Source organism: Loxodonta africana, chromosome 21 (assembly GCF_030014295.1).
Source record: "Loxodonta africana isolate mLoxAfr1 chromosome 21, mLoxAfr1.hap2, whole genome shotgun sequence".
Lineage (NCBI taxonomy): Eukaryota > Metazoa > Chordata > Mammalia > Proboscidea > Elephantidae > Loxodonta > Loxodonta africana.
In genome coordinates, this window is record NC_087362.1 from 63,643,016 (window position 1) to 63,664,503 (window position 21,488).

General features: G+C 39.0%; 1 protein-coding gene and 1 non-coding gene across 10 annotated transcripts in view; one reads left to right on the top strand and one right to left on the bottom strand.

The window, feature by feature from the left end:
* The window catches only part of FTO (FTO alpha-ketoglutarate dependent dioxygenase), a 412,272-nt gene that overhangs the window by 330,355 nt on the left and 60,429 nt on the right, over positions 1-21,488 (bottom strand). The gene's annotated exons all lie outside the window — the stretch shown is intronic.
* TRNAT-UGU (transfer RNA threonine (anticodon UGU)) lies at positions 19,313-19,385 on the top strand. The gene has a single exon. It is a non-coding gene; the product is annotated as a tRNA-Thr (tRNA).

The following is a 21,488-nucleotide window of genomic DNA, read 5'->3' on the forward strand; positions in this document are numbered from 1 at the left end:
CTTACCTTCCCCATGTTCAAGAGGCTTGGGATAAAACTGCAAACCCTACCCAAAACGGCTTAACCTTTTCAACACCCTGCCCAATTTCTCCAAAGATGCCCATGGCTTAGAGAGTAAACTGGGAGTGTACCAAACTCAAAACACAATAGAGAATTGATCTATTAAAGAAGCTGGACAGTTAAATTAAAACCGTTTTGGTGTGCCAAGTTGAAACACAAAGGGATCAGTCTTCTTTAACAATGAGGACCAGTTAAGAGGAGACTCCAGTTACACAATCTCCTCGTCTTCACTGTAAGGCACTTAGATGGAATTTTCTTTTAATAGAAAAGATAAACTCTAGAGTAAATGTGATAATTGTTTCAATAATGTACCCCAGCCACCCAAGAAGCAAAAAAAAAAAAAGAAAGAAAGAAAGAAACTGGTGGAAGATTGGAATTCTCCTATTACATGATAAGTTAATTACTGCCTCAGGTCCAGGCTATATTCACACCACCGAAAGGATGATAACATTTGGGAGATCTGTCATTGATTCAAGAATCAAAAAATTACCTTCTAAAAATAAACAAGTAAGCAAAGAAACAAAACAAAGTCTCATAAATGAGGCTAACTGCTGAAATGAATTTTCACGTTGACCCAAAAATAGGTTATTTTTAGAGAAGGCTTTCTTCACAAATGTCCTAAACAGATGGTGCTATGGTGGTCACAGTTATCCCACAACCCATCTATGTGGCATCCATCATTATTTTTCTACCAAAAAAAAAAAGGAAACATTGCACCCCCCCCCAAAAAAAAAAACACCATCACATTGATCTAAGTTAAACATTAATTATCGCCAAAGGCAGGTAAAGAATCTCCCTGCATTTCTTAGCTCAAAAAAATCAAGCCATAAGAATTTCAACCCTTAGCTAAGAGCAAACCCAGAATAGGAGAAAATTTTCTCTTCAGGATTCCCTCATTCAATCAGAGTTCCAGGGTAAAGAGGAAACTGGCCTTAAAGAAATAAACAATAAAACTATCCTTTCAACTCTTTGACTTTTTAACTATTCAAATTTTCCTAACTGGCCTAGTGCAGTGGTTCAGCAAGAGATACTCAAGATCAAGTGCTTCAAGATAACACAATTCTTTGCTTTTTTCCCTGTCTTGATGGTTCAAAAGGAATAGTGGGTAAAACTGCAGGTGCCTTGGCACAAGCCAAGCCTGTGGCACCAAACTACCAAAAACTAAAAAAAAAGTGGTCACTATATTCTTCACCATCACACACTCACAGGAAAAAGAAAAAGAACAATGGTTTCGCTTAAGAATGTCCGTGATGAAGCAATAAAAATTTGAGATTTAATTTTATTAAATCTCAAATCTTAAGTAGCTGTCTTGAATATCCTGTGTGATTAAATGGGAAGTATATATAAGGCACTTCTGCTACACAACGTAAAAAGGTTGTCTCAAAGAAAAAGCATTTGTGCAACTTTTTGAGCTGTGGACTGAACTAGCCACTGTTTTCATGGAACACCATTTTCACTTTAAAAAGTCGCTAGCAGGCAAACTATGGTTAGTCAGACTTGTTTTTCTGGCAGACATTTTCTCAAAAATCAGTGAAGGGAGGCTGTCACTTCAAGGAAAACAACTTACTATACTTGCTGCCAACGATAAAATTCATGTTTTCAAGCAAAAATTAGAAATTTGGAAAATCTGTATTTGCCACCTTAAGCATGACAGTTTCTCAATACTTAACGACTTTTCTGCTAAGATCGGTGGTGATATCAATGCATGTGATTTTTTCATATTGTACAATGAAATGTGTGAACATTTGAGAGATCTGTATAACTTAACTCCAAATGATTCAATAATGATGTTACAAAAGAGATCTATTCCAAGTGCAAGACAGATTAGATTTTAACATAACAGAGTAGAAAAGTACAATGATACAGTTTCATATTCCATGCTGCAACTAATGTTTAATATCGCTTGTTGAGTTTTAGTGTAATATCAAAGAAGAATATCCCTAAGTACCTGAAGAAGCTATTAAAATACCTCATTTCCATTAAACGTCTGGGTGAGGCTGGATATTCTTCACATGCTTCAACCAAAACAACATGTTGCAACAGATTAAATACAGAGGCAGATATGAGAATCTAGCTCGACATTAGAGATCTGCAAAATGTAAAGCAACGAATGCCACTCTTCTTGCTAATTTTTTATATTGGAAAATAGTTATTTTCATAAAAATATGTTATTTATATTAACATGTAATGGACTTGTTTTGCCATTTTTTTACTGAATTATTTTTAAATCCCTCAGTTTGGGTTTCTAATATGGTAAATATTGATAGATATAACCCCTATAAACCAAAGCTTTTTAGGGTCCTCAATAATTTGAGGAGTATAAAAGGGTAGTAGAGCCAGAAAGTTTGAGAACCTCTGGCCTAAAACAAATACATAGTTGTTGCCTTCTCACACACACCCTCCAAAAAAATTGAAAAGCAGAAGGAAGACAAACTGAATTTCTTTGGACTCTACTGTGTAACATATTTAAGGCCCATGGGCCTCGCTAATTTGCATGTCTGATTTACTCAGAATACTTTCTTCTTTCTCATCTCTGGCAAGAAACCACAAGCAAATTCCATTGCTATTTCACAACCCACACTTAAGCAAACTGCAATGCAGTGGTATAGACATAGAGCTCATCCAGCCTGGCAAACAGGGATAAGGAGCTCAAATCTAGGGTCTTCCATTCAAGGGCCTTTTTCAAATATTAAATCCACAAAATACAAGCATTAGTTTGCTCAAAGCAAATAGTTAATTTATCCTTTAAGTAAAAATCAAAAGGACAAAATCAGACAGCTAGAGTATGGCCTCATCCCCCACCCCTGCCCTCCGCTATCTCCCTTTTTCCAAGCAAGTGGATGTCTGAAGCATAAAGGATCAACAAATCAATCAATCTTTAACAAATATTTATACTGTCTACATGGAAACAAAAAGAGGATATGTACTCATAAAAAAAAAAAAAACTAACAATACAGGTAATATTAAAAAAAAAAAAAAAAAGCCTGAGTAAACAGTGCTATAAAAGTGTGGAAAAATTAAGAAAAACTATGTGCTAACATGATCAGGGTATGAATAAATGGGAAGAAGAAAGTAGAAGATTAAATGCAGGTAACAAGGGTAGTAAAACAGAAGACACTCTCAGATGTCAAACCTTTTGGCTAAAAATTCAGTTTCAGCTGGGGGAAAAATGGAAAATAAAGCTAAAACGGTAGATTGTACCCTGATTGTGGAGGGCCTGAAAGTCAAGCTAAGCAGTCTGGCTTCTATCCTGGATGTAAGGAAGAGCCACAAAAGGTTTTTGAGAAGGACAGGAACATAATGGAAGCATTTTTTTTTTTAACTTGTTTTATTTCTTTAAAGAACTCTAATCTATTAACAGTAAGGTTGAGTTAAAGAAGCCAAGACTAGAGGCTAGGGGGCCAGATAGGCAGGCTACTGAACAAGCCCAGCCAGATGTGGGCAGGGCTTCAACAAGGTGATGGCATGAGAATGAAAATGAACAGTGAGCTACAGGGAGGGAGACAGATCTGAGATCTAATACGTTGCCAAGACAAGATGACCGGGAGAAAGGTGGGGTCATACACAGAAATAACGAGGTCAATGTCATTAACAACTGTTTTATTGAAGGCTGTCTTAGTCATTTAGTGCTGCTATAACAGAAATACTGCAAGTGGATAGTTTTAACAAAGAGAAATTTATTCTCTCACAGTCTAGTAGGCTAGAAGTCCAAATTCAGGTTGTCAGCTCCAGGGGACCTCTTTCTCCTTCTGTTGGCTCTAGAGGAAGGTCCTTGTCATCAATCTTCCCCTGGACTAGGAGCTTCTCTGCGTGGGAACCCTGGGTCCAAAAGATGCACTCTGCTCCTGGCACTGCTTTCTTGGTGGTATAAGATCACCATGTCTCTTGCCCAATTCTCTCTTTTATATCTCAAAAGAGATTGACTTAAGTCAAAATCTAATCTTGTAGACCTCATCAACATAACTGCCGCTAATCCATCTCATTAACATCTTGGTGACAGGATTCACAACACACAGGAAAATCATATCAGATGACAAAATGGTGGAAATCAACAATACCGGGAATCATGGCCTAGCCAAATTGATACACATATTTTTGGGAGACACAATTCAATCCATGACAAAGGCCTGCTAAGCTAGTTGCTGTGCTGGGGAGTAAACGAAATACTGATTTGAAGGTAACGATGTGTAATTTTAAACATACTGGTGTTGAAGGGTGGATATGATGGATTAGACTAAGCATCCTATCCAACCTCCAATTATTGAGCCTACCTATGCTACAGAGGATGGAAAGCTAAAAACTTTATTTCCCTGAACCCTCTGCAGGTAGGGCTCTGGATGAGAATTAAGTTCTACCTATTAAATGGCCCCACGTGAGATTTAGAAGGCAAAAATAAGACGGAGACCATCTTGCTGTTTGGACATTTTCCACAGGTAACACAGTCATTGAGGGTTTTCTGCAGTAACATTCCAGCCATTAGCTTTGTAGGTTATCAAAAGACAGTTATAATGATGCTGCCTTCATGATCCCTGAATTGCAGGAACAGTGGTATGTTCTTAAAAATCAACAGTTCTAGTAATGGCTTCCTAATTCCTGGTCCACCTGAGTGTCACAGATTAGCAGCTCACCTGGCAAGCCAGTTCTTCAATATTGTTTCAGAAGCCACCTCTAGAGGTTCAGGCTAGAGTTCATTTCTCCAGTCCTCCCAACAATTTTATAAGAAACCTATTTCCTGTCTTGATGGTTTCTGTTTCCTACAACTAAATCCAGACATATACAATGCGTTTTAATGGAGGCAGAACAACCTAGTGAAGGTATCTGATACATAGTAAGAAACCGTTTTAATTCTCCTGGAATCCAGATTTTTGGATCCATGGAACTGGGATGACCAACCCAGGCCATTTGCCCTTGGGTGTCCTTTTGAACCTTGGAGAAACTCGTTCCTGGGAATCACCTTTGAGTCAAACAATGATCTAGGTAAACTAATAAGACCGTTTTGCCTTGGGCATTGTTCTCTTTTGAAGAATTCAGTCAATATGGGGGAAAAGACTCCAAAGGTCAGACTGGGAATTATGTTTAAAGTAAACTGGTGATTATTTTAATTATTCTTCAAAACAATGCTGTATGAAAATCCTTCCTGACCACGAATTTGTTCATCAGTTCTGTTCCAACCCTTTTTTCCACAGCAGCGTCGATAAGAATTGGTCTAAAATGTTTCAAGTTCTCTCATCCTTGGAACATTTTTGACTCTCTCGTTGAAATGATACCCCAATTTGCAAATCATATATTAAACTTCAATCAATTCATATTATTGGCTTAATATGATTTTTGTTTTAACAACAGTTAAAAGAATGGAACTAAAACTCAGAAACAAAGCCAGGCCCGAGCACATGAATACAGGTATTACTTGCACAGATGCAAAAGTCAGAGACCTAAGACTGTATTAATCCATTCACTAAAATTTCCACAGCTCATCTTGGAATGAACAAAGGAAAAACTTTTCAACTTTCTTAAGGAATTATAGCAACATTTTACATTTATATCTGGAACTCTGAATATGAGCAAGAGTATTTTAAAGAGTTTTCACTTCATTTTTACCTAGTCTAAGAGACTAAAAAGGTGGGTATTATAATTTCGATTTTAAGAAAGGAGAGAACCAAAGCACAGAGAAGGTAAACAGTTTGCCTAAGGTCATAAAGGGTGAGTTAGTGGTCTAACTAAAGTATTTCCTGCTTTAAACCTATTTCCTCCTGTTTGGACTTCTGTCAGTTAACTCTGACCGTGTTCTAAAGTAAATGCTAAAATTGTTGGTGTAGAAATATTAGGAGCCTAAGAGGACTTGTAAAACCACAAAGAATTAAATGGGGCCTGACTTACTAGCATGGAAAAAATAAAAATTCCATGTGCAATTTTCTTCTCCAATTTTAACCTAAAATGTGGTGCCTGTGGCAGGCCTGCTGTTCCCATGACAAGCTTCCAACACACACATTTCTGAGTAGCGAGTGTCATCCAATTATTTCGTCAGCTATTCATTTATTTTTCTATCATTCTAAGAGTTGAAAAATTAACAGTGTTGTGTTTACAAACCTTCACTAGCCCATTACATAAAAGCTCAAATATGTTTACATTACACACTACTCCGGTTTGAAGAGGCTCGAAAGCAAGTTAATATAAACCTGTTCTGGACAAATGTGCAGAAAGTAGCCCTGTTAGACAGAGGTTAAGCTGTGACCTTCCCAGCTTTTTCCACGGAATGTACAATCCATCACGTACAAAAACACAGCGAAGATGTGAGGTGTTGGTAAGTACCCCTGTTAGCGAGAAATTCTGCTAATTATTACACCCAATAAGCATAGTGAACAGGCCATGGCCACCAGAGGGGCATGTTTCAGGACGTTAAATAGCTGCCTAGGGTGGCGATGAATATATTACACTATGCCCTTTGCCAATAAAACAATTTCCCTGACACCTAGCCATCCAGTCAGCCAGGGTGAGATAGCAACATTATTCTAAGTCTCTCCTGTGCGGAGAATGATATTTCAGTGCCACCTAGTGACTTGCACTTTTCAACTTCCAGGGTTCAGGGCAACTGCGGTGATCTTCAACCCAACCTTAGAAGTAGGAAAAGGCAACAAGGGGTAGAAAAAATCAGATTTTGAGGGCTCCGCAAACTAAATGCTTGCTTTTCAAAGCATACATATATTTTTTCTTTCTTCTTCCCCATCTCAGCCTTCCTAAACAAGCACCAAGTAGGTCGGTCTCAACATGAATCCCCCCCCAACCAAGTCATAGGTCCAAAGAAATCAGATGCCTTCTAAAAATACCATATTAACTATAATATTAAATACTATTTACATTATATTAAACCTTAAGAAAGTCTCAGGGGAGAAAAGGACAGCTGAGATGCGGTAAATTAAGACTAAAATTGAGAGGTGGTAGATTTCCACCAGACATATAAGAAAATGAGTAGACTTTTCACATAATATTAGCATAACACAAAATGTTTAAAAAGCAGCAGAATTTGCCAATCTACAGCAAGGAGGTATCTGACAATAAAGGATTATTTAACCTCAAAGAAATTCCACTGTACTTTTAAACCAAAATTTCTCTTCCCATAGACTGCTCCCAGGCTGCTAAGTTTTAATGCAGCCTCAGATACACTGAACATTCCACACGAATGCAGTGTATTCCCAGAAAGCACCAACGTCACACAAATCCATGTCTTACTCATGCTGACGGTCTAGTTAAAGGAGATCCAGCCTAGACTGCAGCAGATACAGTAACGAACAAAGCAAAGTCACTGACCCGTGGAGTTTACATTTTAATGGATGGAGACAGACAAATAACAAACAAAACATATGGTATATCAGACGATGGCAAGTGACAGAGAAAAACAAAACGAGGTACAAAACATAGGGAATAGAGAATATCACCAGGCAATGAGATGAGAAGTGCTATTTTAGGGCGATCAGCGAAAGCTCCCTGAGAATGTGATGTTTAAATAGAAACCTAAAGGATGTGAGGGAACCAGCCATGTAGATAATCTAGGGAAAGAAACTTCTAAGAAGAGAGAACAGGAGGTACAAAGGCCCTGAGGCTGGAAGCACTTGCCCCCAGTGAGGAAGAGAACGGAGGTCAGTCAGTGTGAGTAGGTAAGAGAGGATGCGTGGGGCCAGATTAGCTGGGAAGCTGAAAGAGGTTTTGTGTTTTGTTTTGTTTTTCAATAACAGCTTCACTGAGTTATAATTCATATACCATACAATTCACCCTTTTAAAGTATACAATTAAGTGTTTTTTTTAGTATAGTCACAGAGTTATACAACCATCACCATTATTTAATTCCAGCACATTTTCGTCACCCCCAAAAAGAAAACCCCACACCCAGCCCCAGGCAAACACTCATCTCCTTTCTGTTTCTATCGATTTGCCTATTCTGGGCAAAGAATCACGAAACATGTAGTGTTTTTTTTAGTGGCTTCTTCCACATTGTAGCACATATCAGTACTTCATTCCTCTTTATTGCTGAATAATATTCCATTGTACGGATATCTCAGATTTTATTTATCCATTCATATCAGTTGATGGACATTCGGATTGTTTTCAGTTTTTGGCTATTATGAATACTGCTGTCATAAATATTTCTGTACTGGTTTTGGTGTGGGCACAGGTTTTCAATTCTCTTGGGTATATACCTAGAAGTGGAATTGCTAGGTCAGATGATAACTCTCTGTTTAACATTTTGAGGAATCAGAGGATTTTTTTTAAGCAGAGGAGTAACCTGAGAGAATTTTTTTAAAGACTCATTTTAGTTACAGTGTAGAGAGGCCAGGAAAGAGGCAAGGCAAGTGAGGAAGAAACAGAAATCAATCGGGAGATGAATGCTAATGGAGAAGAACAGAAGATGCAGGGGTGGTGAGAAGTGGTTGGATTCTGAATATATTTTGAAGGTAGACGTGAAAGAATTTGCTGGGCAATGAGATGTGGAATATGAAAGAGAGTCAAGGGTGTCTCTAAAATATATGACCTGAGCCAATTGGAAGGACAAAGGTGACATGTACTGAGATAGAAATGACTGTAGGAGAAACAATAAACAGTAGTTCCCTCCCTATCCTCTCTGGACTGGACTATTAGGGATTCCTGCAATACTTAATCATCACAAGCAATTGCTATATTTCTTATTTTGCCTGTCCCATTCCAGAAAGCCCTCTATCATAGCCCCAACCTGTACCAAAGTCCCTTCAGAGGTGTTAGGAGTACTTTCCTTTTGTGATCAAAAAATCAAATTCCAATTGACAGGACTCTTGCTAAATGCAAAAAAAGAGAAGAATCAAAAGCTACTGTAATGAAGTAACACTTCACAAGATGCATCACAAGAGGTGGTTTCTGAAACCACACCCACCAAATGCCTGCTCAGACGTACCTTACTGTAGAAGGACAGGGGGATTTAGGAAAAGAAGTCCGAGAGGCCAGGGCTGACTCCGAAGGAAGACCAGGGAAACTCCAGCCTTGAAACACGGCAGGAGAGAGGAGAGGGTACTTTTCCTCTCCCACATTTGCATCTACAAGACCATGCGCCTGGGTTACTGAATGTGGTGTAATGCAAGTTCTTGATATCATAGTAGCAAATACCTTATTAGAAACTAAAAGAGGAAGCGGAAAAAAAGAGGTGCTTAAGAAGAAAAATATCTGAGGTCAAGATGCAACATTGTTTAGTCACTCTCATCACGTACTTTTTCTAGGCAACCAAACGTGTCTGCACAGACTGGAATCAACAAGACAGGTTGAAGACCTTTGTAAACCATGATCACTGCTACTTTTGAAGGCCCCACTTCCATCAAAATAAACATATTAATCTGTACAAACATTTCACATTAAAAGGTTTCTTTACGATAAAAATAAGTTTGCGAAGATTTTTTTTTTTAATTTTGCATTTAAATTTATTTAGCTTTGAGAAACTCATTTATGAACGGCAGAGTTCTCAGCAATCACTCCGCATACCCAGGGATTTTGAGAAATTAGAAAATTCACTTTACAAATTATTTTCAAATGTAATAACATTGTATGCATTCTAAATGTAACAACTTATAAAGCTTATATAAGGCTCCATTTTATAAACATTTAATTAAATGCCCATTCATTTCGATTCTGCAATTTCATGATTGGAGTTTGTAGTCAATATATTTTTTTCAGGTCATGAACATTTTCACAGACTCCTGAAAAACACTGTGGCCAAGACTGGTAGCTGCTGCTTTCCTTCCTTTTCCTGCTGAGTTTTGGCCAATGGAATGTGAACAGAAATGATGACGGCCACTTCCAGGTCTGGCCCATAAAAAACCCTCCTAAACATATTTCTACATGCTCTTTTCCGTTTTAGGCTAGCTGGAATGGAGACGACCTTAGGTGACCTTGGAAGCCATGTACTGAAGATGGCAGAGCTCCCTTCAGCTTGTATCCCTAAATGAATACATGGAGAATGCCATTCCACCAGTGTGTTTAACAGCTCATTAGTGTTACATAAGCAAGAAAGAAATTTCTGTTCTGTTCAAGCCATTATACAGTGTTTTGATGTGATTTTTGTTACACAAGAAACCTACCCCAACTAATATAAAGCCATGGGGCAAGACACAATGCCTAAGACCTACGTGGCCCTTATTAATAATTTACACCTCGTCTTTTTTATTTGGGCAACTACTAATTGCTAATAAAAATAATAGCTAACCCTTATATAGAACTTACTATGTACTGGGTCCTGTTCTAAATGTTTTACATAAATTAACTCACTTAACTCCTAACAACCCTGGGCGGTAGTGACTGTAATTATCCCTACTTTACAGATAATGAAATAGGTACAGAGAAAGTAAATTACCTGCCCAAGTTTACACAACTGCAAAGTACAGGCACCAGGACTCGAACCCAAGCAATCTGGCTCTGACATCATGTTTTAATCAGTATGCTATGAAGGTGGAGAAAAGAGGTAAAAACTTGAATTCCAAAGTAGCTTAATTTTTTTCTCTCTCTGCCTCTCTGTGTCCCTCACCCGTAAGAAGGCAAGATAAATGGACATGATAGAATATTCAGCACTGCTGCCTCACGGTGTCATATACATGTTCATTATTAACCTTAAAGAAAACTTCAGATAACTCAGGGCAGTTACGAGTTAGACTGAATCTTAACTTCAAAAAGAAAGGCAGCCACCCAGTGCATATGGAGGTCGATGGGTCCAAAAGTCAACTATATACTTATTTTCATGAAAATGCAAATGTCTCTGAAAACAACTAATGAGTAAATCTGTACTTTTCCAAAGAAGCAGGGATTAACTTCGTTGTGGGTTAAATTAGCTGAGCATCAGGAAAGGACATCCAAAATAAACAGTCATGTACTGGTGGTAGCCAGGGGTGATGTGACCAAATGCACACTTGAGGAGGAATTCCAAATGTGGTTGTGAACATTTTCCTGATTCAAAGTAAACAAAGAAACAAGGCAAGTTTTGACATGGACAAGACATTTGAGATCATAAAAAAGCAGCAGTCTCACCAGCAGGCCACAAGTCTAGATTAAATGCATATTTCAGATGACTCATAAACCACCCCAAAATGACTGTGCTCAGGAGCCAAACAGAGGCCATTTCTCCATTTATGAAGCTGCCTATCCATTCCACCAAGGCCCTCTCTGCATAGTTGCCCCTTTGTCCATTATCAGGACAATTTAAAACACATATTGGATCCCCTTGGTATCAAAAATAACTACTTCAGAGGCAGAGCCAAGATGGCGGCTTAGTCACACGCACCATAACGTTCCCCTGCACCAAACGCACAAAAAAAAAAAAATATGCAAAACAGAAGGAGATAATAATCTAGAAACCCTGAACATCAAAAAAAAAGGTCTAAGAACTGAACCAAACACTGACTTGAAGGAAAAAGTGAGTGAAAGCAGTGAAAGAGGAGTAACACAGAACAGAGGAGTTCAGCTAGCCCACATGGCCATCTTAGGACAAAGCCAACAGCAACCCCAGGAGAAGAAAACAGCAAGGCAACTTCACGACTTTCCCAAAAGAGACAGAGAAACTCTACAGACATAGAGAAAGAAGCAGAAGCTGGAAGGGAGCCAGGATACAGAACTGAAGACACTCAGGAGCAGGAGCCCCTGACCTCAGGGGTGTGTTGCATGAATGTGGCAGTGGACCAATGGGCTGTCGGCAGGACATCTCTCACACACCCAGTCCCCAGGAGACCCTCCTTCCTCGCACTCGAGAGAGGACAGATCCCAATTACTGGCTGCAATGGATGAGATGTGCCCAGCACCTGAATATCCTAGCCAGAGGGATGCATCCTCATCCCATCCTCCTGATCAGAGGTAGCAGAGGGTCCCATACTCTGACCGCCTCGGCTGTCTGGGGGACCACAACATGAACCTATTCTCTTACCCCCATCTCACCCAACCTGTCCACTACCTACCCTTGCCCATGTGGTGAATGAGACTAGACATGCCCCCTTGCACACACACACCCACCACCTATACCCCTCCAAGGGTCCAGTTGGGAGACAGCCATCTGCAAGAAACACACCTAGTCACAAAGGCATACATAAACTAAAACTTAGAGGGTGGAAAAAGATATATCAAGCTAACAACAAAAAAGAGCAAGAGTGACAATATTAATCTCTGATAAAACAGACACTAAAGCAAAATCCACTCTAAAAGACAAGTAAGGACATTATAAAATGACTAAAGGGTCAATCCACCAAGAATACATAAAAATAATAAATATATATGCACCAAAATGCATTAAAAAAAAACTGTAACAGCATAGAGAAAATACATAGACATTTCCACAATAATACTAGGAAACTTTAACACACCACTCTCCGTGAAAGACAGAACAACAAGAAAGAAATTCAAAAGCGACACAGAAGATCTGAATACCACAATGAACCAACACAACCTCATGGACATACACAGAACATCCACCCAACAGCGGCAAAGTATACATTCTTCTCCAATGCTCATGGGTCACTCTCCAAAACAGGCCACAAGGCAAGCCTCAACAGATTCAAAAACATCTAAATAATAGAAAGCATCTTCTCTGATCACAATGCTATAAAACTAGAAATTAATAACAGGAGGAGCAAAAAAAAAATCTAACACATGGAAACTAAGTAACACTCAGCTTAAAAACTCCTGGGTAATAGAAGAAAACAAAGATGTAATTAAAAAATTCCTACAATAAAACGAGAATGAAGACACAGCATACCGAAACCTTTGAGACACAGTAGAAGTAGTGCTCAGAGGTCAATTTATAGTAATAAACACATACATCAAAAAAGAAGGGCAAAAATCAAAACATTAACCCTACAACTCAAATAATTAGAAAGACAGCAGCAAAGGAAGCCCACAATTGCCAGGGAAACTGAAATAATAAAAATTAGAGCAGAAATAAGTGAAACAGAGAACAGAAAGAATAAACAAGACTAAAAGCTTATTCCTTTAAAGAATCAATAAAACCGACAAACCACTGCCCAAATCAACAAAAGAAAACTAGGATAAGATACAAACAACCTGAAGAAGAAACACGATGGATGGCATTACAACAGAACCAAATGAAATAAAAGGATCATAAGAGAATACTACAAAAAACCGTACTCCAACAAATTTGAAAACCTGGTACAAATTTCTAGAAAGCTACTATCTTCCTAAGCTAACAAAAGCTGAGGTAGAAAGTCTGAACAGACCCATAACAAAAGGAGAAACTGAAAGGACCATAAAAAAAAAAAAAACTCCCCCCAGAAAATAAGCATCAGCCCAGACAGCTTCACTGGGAAATTCTACCAAACATTCAGAAAAGGCATGACATCAATTCTACTCAAACTATTCCAGAATATAGAAAAGGAAGGAATACTCCTGAATTCATTCTTTGAAGGCAGCATAACCCTGATACCAAAGCCAGGCAAAAGCATCACTAAAAAAAGAAAACTGAAGACCAATAAAAAAAAAACCCAAAGACCAATATCCCTCATGAATTCAGATGCAAAAATTCTCAACAAACTTCTAGCCAACACAGCTAACAGATACATGAGGAAATGCTCACGATCATTAGTCATTAGAAAAACGCAAATAAACACTACAATCAGATACCATCTCACACCAACAAGGCCAACATTAATCCAAAAAACACAAAATAATAAATGCTGGAGAAGTTGTGGAGAGACTGGGACACTTATACACTGCTGCTGGGAATGTAAAATGGTACAACCACTTTGGAAATTGATTTGGCACTTCTTTAAAAAGCTGAAATAGAACTACCATATAATCCAACAATCCCGCCCCTTGGAATATATCCCACAGAAATAAGAGCCATCGCACCAACAGATATATGCACACCCATGTTCACTGTAGCACTGTTCACAACAGCAAAAAGATGCAAACAACTCAGGTGCCCATCAACGGGCGAATGGATAAACAAATTTTGGTATATTCACACAATGGAATACTATGCAATGATAAAGAACAATGATGACTCCATGAAACATCTCATAACATGGATGAATCTGAAAGGCATTATGCTGAGTGAAATCCGTCAGTCTCAAAAAGACAAATATTGTATGAGACCACTATTATAAGAACTTAAGAAAAGGTTAAAACACAGAAGAAAACATTCTTCAATGGTTACAAGGGTGGGGAGGCAAAGAGAGGGGTATTCACTAACTAGAAGTAGACAAGAATTATCTTAGGTGAAGGGAAGGACAACACACAATACAGGAGAAGTCAGCACAACTGGACTAAACCAAAAGCTAAGAAGTTTCCTGAACACAACCAAACTCTTCAAGGGACAGAATAGCTGTGATGGGGGCCTGTGGACCATGGTTTCGGGGGACATGTAGGTCAGTTGGCATAACAAAGTTTATTAAGAAAATGTTCTACATCCCACATTTGTGAGTGGCGTCTGGGGTCTTAACAGCTAGCAAACGGCCACCTAAGAGGCATCAATTGGTCCCAACCCGCCTGGAGCAAAGGAGAATGAAAAATACCAAAGACACAAGGAATGTATTAGCCCAAGAGACAGAAAGGGCCACGTAAACCAGAGACTCCATCACCCTGAGACCAGAAGAACTAGACAGTGCCTGGCTACCACCAATGACCACCCTGACAGGGAACCCAACAGGGAGTCCCTGACAGCGCAGGAGAACAGTGGGGTGCAGAACTCAAATTCTAGTAAAAAGACCAGACTCAATCGTCTGGAGAAACCCTGGAAGACATGGCCCTGGGACTCTCTATTAACAAAGAACTAAAATCATCCCCAAAGTCAACTCTTCAGACAAAGATTAGACTGTCAGAATATATATATGAGACTAAATGGACAGCTCCTGTCCGGAGGCGAGATGAGAAGGCAGAAAGTGACAGGAGCTGGTTGAATGGACACGGGAAATCCGGAGTGGGAAGGAGGAGTGTGCTGTCACATTATAGAGAGAGAAACTAGGGTCACATAACAATGTGTGTATAAATTTTTCTGTGAGAAACTGACTTGAGCTGTAAAATTTGACTTAAACACAATTTAAAAAAATTAAAAATTCTAGCCAACAGAAGTCAACATCAAAAAAAAAAAATACATCACAACCAAGTAGGATTCATACCAGGCAGCAAGGATGGCTCAGCATTAGAAAATCAATCAATGTAACCCATCACATATATTTAAAAAAAAAAGGAAAAGAATCATATGACCATATCAATTGACAATGAAAAGGCATTCGATACAGTTCAACACCCATTCCTAATAAAAAAAACTCTCAGCAAAATAGAAACAGAAGGGAAGTTCACCAACATAATAAAGGGAATTTATACAAAACCTACAGCCAACACTATCCTTAAAGGAGAGAGTCCGAAAGCATTCTCTTTGAGAATGAGAACCAAACAAGGATGCCCTTAATCACTATTATCAACACTGTATTGGAAGTCCTAGTGAGAGAATAAGGCAAGAAAAAGAAATACAGGGCATCCAAATCAGTAAGGAAAAGGTAAAACTAACCCTATTTACAGATGACCCTGTACACAGAAAATCCTAACGATTACACAAGAAAGCTACTGGAACTAATAGAAGGATTCAGCAAAGTGGCAGGGGTATAAGATCAACATAAAAAAACTAGTTGGATTCCTCTACATCAACAAAGAGAACTTTGAAAAGGAAATCAAGAAAACAATACCATTTACAATAGCCCCCCAAAAGATAAAACACTTAGGAATAAATCTAACCAGGTATGTAAAAAGCTTATATAAAAACTACAAAACACTACTGCAAGAAACCAAAAGAGTCCTACATAAATGTGAAAACATTCCATGCTTTTAGATAGGAAGATTTAACATTGTGAAAATATCAATACAACCCAAAGCGACATATAGATATAATGCAATCTGGATCCAAATTCCAACCTCACTCTTCAAAGAGACAGAAAAAATTCCAACAGCACTCTTCAAAGAGACGGAAAAACTAATCACTAGCCTTAAACGGAAGGGAAATAGGCTCCAAATAAGTAACGCTTTACTAAAGAAGAACAACAAAGTAGGAGGCCTCACACTACCTGATCTCAGAACCTACTATATAGCCACAGTAGTCAAAACAGCCTGGTACTAGTACAACAACAGACACATAGACCAATGGAACAGAACTAAGAACCCAAATATAAAGCCACCCACCTATGGACAGCTGATCTTAGACAATGGACCAAAGACTATTAAACGGGAAAGAGACAGTCCCTTCAACAAATGGTGCTCGCAAAACTGGATGTCTACCTGTAGAAAAATGAAACAGGACCAATACCTCACACTATACACAAAAACTAACTCAAAATGGTTCAAAGACCTAAAACCTAAAACCATAAAGATCATGGAGGAAAAAATAGACACAACATAGGGGCATAAACAGAATCCTAAACATAACTAAAAATGCGCACACAGGAAGATGAACTAGATAAATTGGACTGCCTAAAAATTAAACACGTATGCACAACAAAAGACTTCTCCAAAAGAGTAAAAAGAGAACCTACAGATTGGGAAAAAATTTTTGGCTACAACATATCCATCAAGGGTCTAATCTCTAACATTTATAGAAAACTTCAACACCTCAACAACAACAAAAATACAATCCAATTAAAAAATGGGCAAAGGATACGAACAGGAAAGAAGACATTCAGGCTGCTAACAAACATACAAATAAATGCTAATGATCATTAGCAATTAGAGAGATCCAAATCAAAACTACAATGAGATACCATCTCACCCCAACATTACTAGTGCTAATAAAAAAATAATAAAATAACAAATGTTGGCAAGGTTGTAGGGAAACCAGAACTCTTACACACTGCTGGTGGGGAGGTAACCACTATGGAAAACGGCATGGTGCTTCCCCAAAAAGGTAGAAATAGAAATATCATATGATTCAGCAATTCCACTCCTAGGTATATATATCCTGAAGAAATAAGAGATGTGACACAAATAGGCATATGCACACCCATGTTCACTGCAGCATTATTCACAACAGCGAAAAGGTGGAAACAATGTAAGTACCCATCAACAGATGAATGGATTACCAACTGTGGTATACATACACAATGGAATCTTATGGAACGATAAAGAAAAATGACAAATCCAAAAAACATCTCACAACATGGATGAATTTGGAGGACATTATGCTGAGTGTAATAAGCCAATCACAAAAAGACAAATATTGTATTAGACCAATATTATAAACAACAAAAAATTTACACACAGGAAAAGAAAAAAACTCTTTGATGCTTATCACGGATCCCTGAGAGGGGGACGGAGGGAAAATTACCGAATAGATAGAAGGCTTGTGCTAATATTGGTGAAGGGAAAGGCAATACATAATACGGGAGAGATCAGCCCAACATGATCAAGCCAAGAAAAGACACTGAGAGGAACATAAGAATAAAGGGCAGCTTAAAAAAAAAATTTTTTTTTTTTTTTTCTTTTATGGTAACTATTATAGCATAGAGCCCTGGTAGTGCAGTGGCTGAGAGATCTGCTAACCAAAAGGTCGGCAGTTTGTATCCATCAGCCACTCCTTGGAAACCCTATGGGGCAGTTCTACTCTGTCTTATAGGGTCGTTATGAATCGGAATCGGCTCGAAGGCAATGGGTTTGGGTTTGGTACGGCAACTACTATAGCATAGACAATCCTGCAACAATAGTATTAACAATAATTTATGAATGGAAACACAGACAGATAGATATGCCAAGAGGTATGGGAAGGTGAAAGGGAGCACGCCCACTGGCAGATACAGATTTGGTGGTGGATATTTCTACGTATATGACTGTAGATGCTCCTCATATGTTAATATAGCCAATAGAGCACACACGTGGCACAGTCGGGGAAACCTCTTAGACATAACCAAACAGCTTGCTGGATAAAGTTCCTAGGCTTGAAGGCAAAGGACCATAGGCTTGGTGGACATCTAAGTCAATTAGCCCAACATAGTTCAAAAAGACAATGCTCTACATCCTACTTTGGTGAATAGCATCTGGAGTCTCAAAAGCTTACAAGTGATCATCTAAGATACAACTGTTGGTCTCTTCCAGCCTGGAACAAGGGAGAGTAAAAAAAATCAAAGACAAGGGAGCAATTAGTCCAAAGGGCTAATGGACCACATGAACCACAGCCTACACAACCCCAAGACTAGAAGAACTATATGGTGTCTGGCTGCCACTACCCACCACTCTGACTGGGATCACGACAGAGTCCTGGACACAGTGGGAGAAAAACATTAAAAAAAAAAATCAAATTCACAAAAATGACCAGATAACTGGTCTGACAGAGACTGGAGGAATCCCTGAGACTATGGCCCTAAGATACCCTTCTGACCTGGAAATGAAGCCATTCCCAGAGACCACTTCCAGCCAAACAATAGACAAGCCCATAAAATAAACAATGACACCCGAGTGTTCTGAAGTGTTCCTTAGAACAATTATACACGATCAAGAGAGCAACATTTGCCCAAAATCAAAGATGAGAAGGCAGGAAGGTGTAGAAAATCAGGACAAAAGGAAATGAGGAACCCAGGGCAGAATGGGGAGAGTGCTGACACATTGTGGGAAATGAAGCCAAGGCTATGAAACACTTTATCTACAAACTATCGAATAGGGAACCTAATTTGCTCTGTAAAATTTCACTCAAAGCACAAGAAACAATAAAAAAAAAAAAAAAAACTATTTCACCTCTACCTACCTCAAAAGGAGGCACAACCCCACTCCCCAGCATTGTCTCCCTGAAGGCTGCACTGACCAACAGTCGTGATTCTGAGTCAAATGGCTTTTAGCTATTCTGTGCCAGGCACTGAACTAGGAATGTTAACATTTATTATCCCTTTTAACTGCAAAGGATTTAAAACCTGAGTCCTATCTGGTAGCTAACAAAGAAAACAGGCAGATACGGAAACCATCAAAACTCATGCAGACCCTTTTGAGAGTAACTCTGTGAACAATCAAAGGATGCCAGGTGCTTAGAACATTTTAGAAATGACATAAAATAACCTGTGATTTCCAAGTGTGGAAGGAAATCCTAAATGTTGGAGACATCAGTCACTGGTATCACACTGTGTGCCTAGGCCTGCGCTGGGTATGACAGAAGATGCAAAGGGAGTTTGCAGCTAACATCACCATCACTGCAGTAGCTAATAAAAAAATAATAATAAAAAAAAGCTAACATCAATTGAGCATTTACCATGTGCCATGCACTAAGTATGGTTGAGGGCTCCATCGCTCAGGGGTTAGAGCACCGGTCTTGTAAACCAGGGGTCACAAGTTCAAATCTTGCTGGGGCCTAGCCTTGGCTTTTGGAAACCCCGGTGGTGTACTAATTAAAAGCTGGTCAGCAGTTCCAATCCACCAGGCGCTCCTTGGAAACCCTGTGGGGCAGTTTTACTCTGTCCTATAGGGTCACTATGAGTCAGAATCTACTCGGTGGCGCACGGAGGTTTTATGCACTAAGTATGGACATAGTGCCAGACTAAGTGCTTTAGCCTGTATTAACTGATTTAATCCTCACATTAACCCCGTCAACAATCCAGCCAGAATTTCCAGACACAGGGGAAAAATATGTGAATGTTATTACAGTAGAAAGCCAAAACTTTTCATAAGAAGCTGTAATTTTTGGATGATTTCTGGAGGCTATCTATATACTTTTGGCCAGTGAACAATTTAATCCCTTGATTGGTCAAAATATCCCCAGAGCCTGATCTATAAATCTTATAAAACAATGGAGTATGGTGAATGCAGCAGATCACAATAGCCACAAGGAAATTCCTTTCCATGATGCAACATTAAAATTGAAGAGTCCCAAGGGCTTAATAATGGTACCATTAATACAGGTACCTTCCCCTGTTTAATTAAAAAAAAAAAAATGCATAAAGTGAGCCTTACCCCAAAGTAGCTTTTGGGGGGGGGGGTGGCAGAGAGGAATTCAGATTGTGGAATTTTAACAGGAAGTTTCACATGAAAAGATTCAACACAAAATCCACTGCTACTGATTAGAAAATAATTCAAAACGGTGTCAAAATTAGTCTTCATATTTACAAAGAACAAGTGGGTTAGGTTCCCATTTTGAAGGTCAGATTAAGGTAAGAGACAAGCTGGATTGAGCCATCCATCAGGTAAAATAAATGCTTCTGGACAGTGCCTAGACTAAACAGGGCCAAGAAAAACACCACTTATAACAGTGGAGGTCAGCACAGAGGCCTGGCCCAGTGGAGAGATGCCCTGTAGCAGTAGGTCTAGAAGGCGACCCTGCAAATTCTCATCAGACGCTTAATCAATATCATGCCTTAGGACCTGAACTGCTACTATAAAATCAATATTACCTTTATTTTAAGTAGGTGGAAGAACAATGAGATTATCTTGTTTCTTACAAGTCTGTCACGGAAAATCTGGCTCATGGTATTTGTCATCTTCTGCATTTGCCTTCAAGGAATGCGTTTGTTGGTCTGAAGCAATGCAACCCAGAGAAAGGAAAAGGTGAAGGAACACTTTAGTTCAAGAAAGCTGGGGCCTAACATTTAATTACAACCTAAGGAACAACAATTTGTAAAGAGAAGAGTTCTGTGGCTTAACTCCATCAGCCATATGCTAATAACTCCTAAAATTTATAACCCTGACCTCCAGATTCCAATATCCACCAGCCTATTTGACAGCCTCTTGGATGTCAAATAGGCACCCAACACGTGACTGTCCGAACCCTGATTTCACCCCCAGGCCAGCTCCTTCCCCAGTCTTCTGATCTCAGGAAATAGTCACAATCCATAGTTGCTTCAGCTAAAAAAACCTAGACATTATCCTTGATTCTTCTTTTCTTTCAAACCTCCTCATCCAGTCTATCAGCAAATTTTGTCAACTCTGCCTCCAAAATGTACCTTCAAGTCCTTCCCTTCTCTCCACTTGGGCCAAAGGCATCAGCATATCTCTCCTCCTCATTTTTCTCCCTAAGTCTACTCTGGCCTTCCAATAGCAGTCAGAGTGATCTTTACAAAACACAAATCAGATCAGGTCAACGCCCCCCACCCCCCACCCCAGAACTCCCCACCTTAAAACCCTCCAATGGTTTCCCACTGGGCTTGGAATAAAAACTCAAGTCTTTACCACTTTTTAAAGGTTGACTTGGCTCATTCCTTCTCCTTTTGGTCCGTTTTTGCTTAAATTCTGGCCACTTACCACTTCTGTTCTTCCTACATGCAAAGTCTGTCAGTACCTCAGAGCCTTGTCCCTGTGGCTGTAATGAACATCCTTGTCATTCTTCAGCTCTCACCCCCAAAGTCACCTCAGACTACTCTGTCTGAAGTAGCCCCTCACCTCAGTCATTCTAATATTATACTGCTTATCACTATTAAACATGCTCTTATTTATTTATAACCTTAAATATAATTGATTTATTTT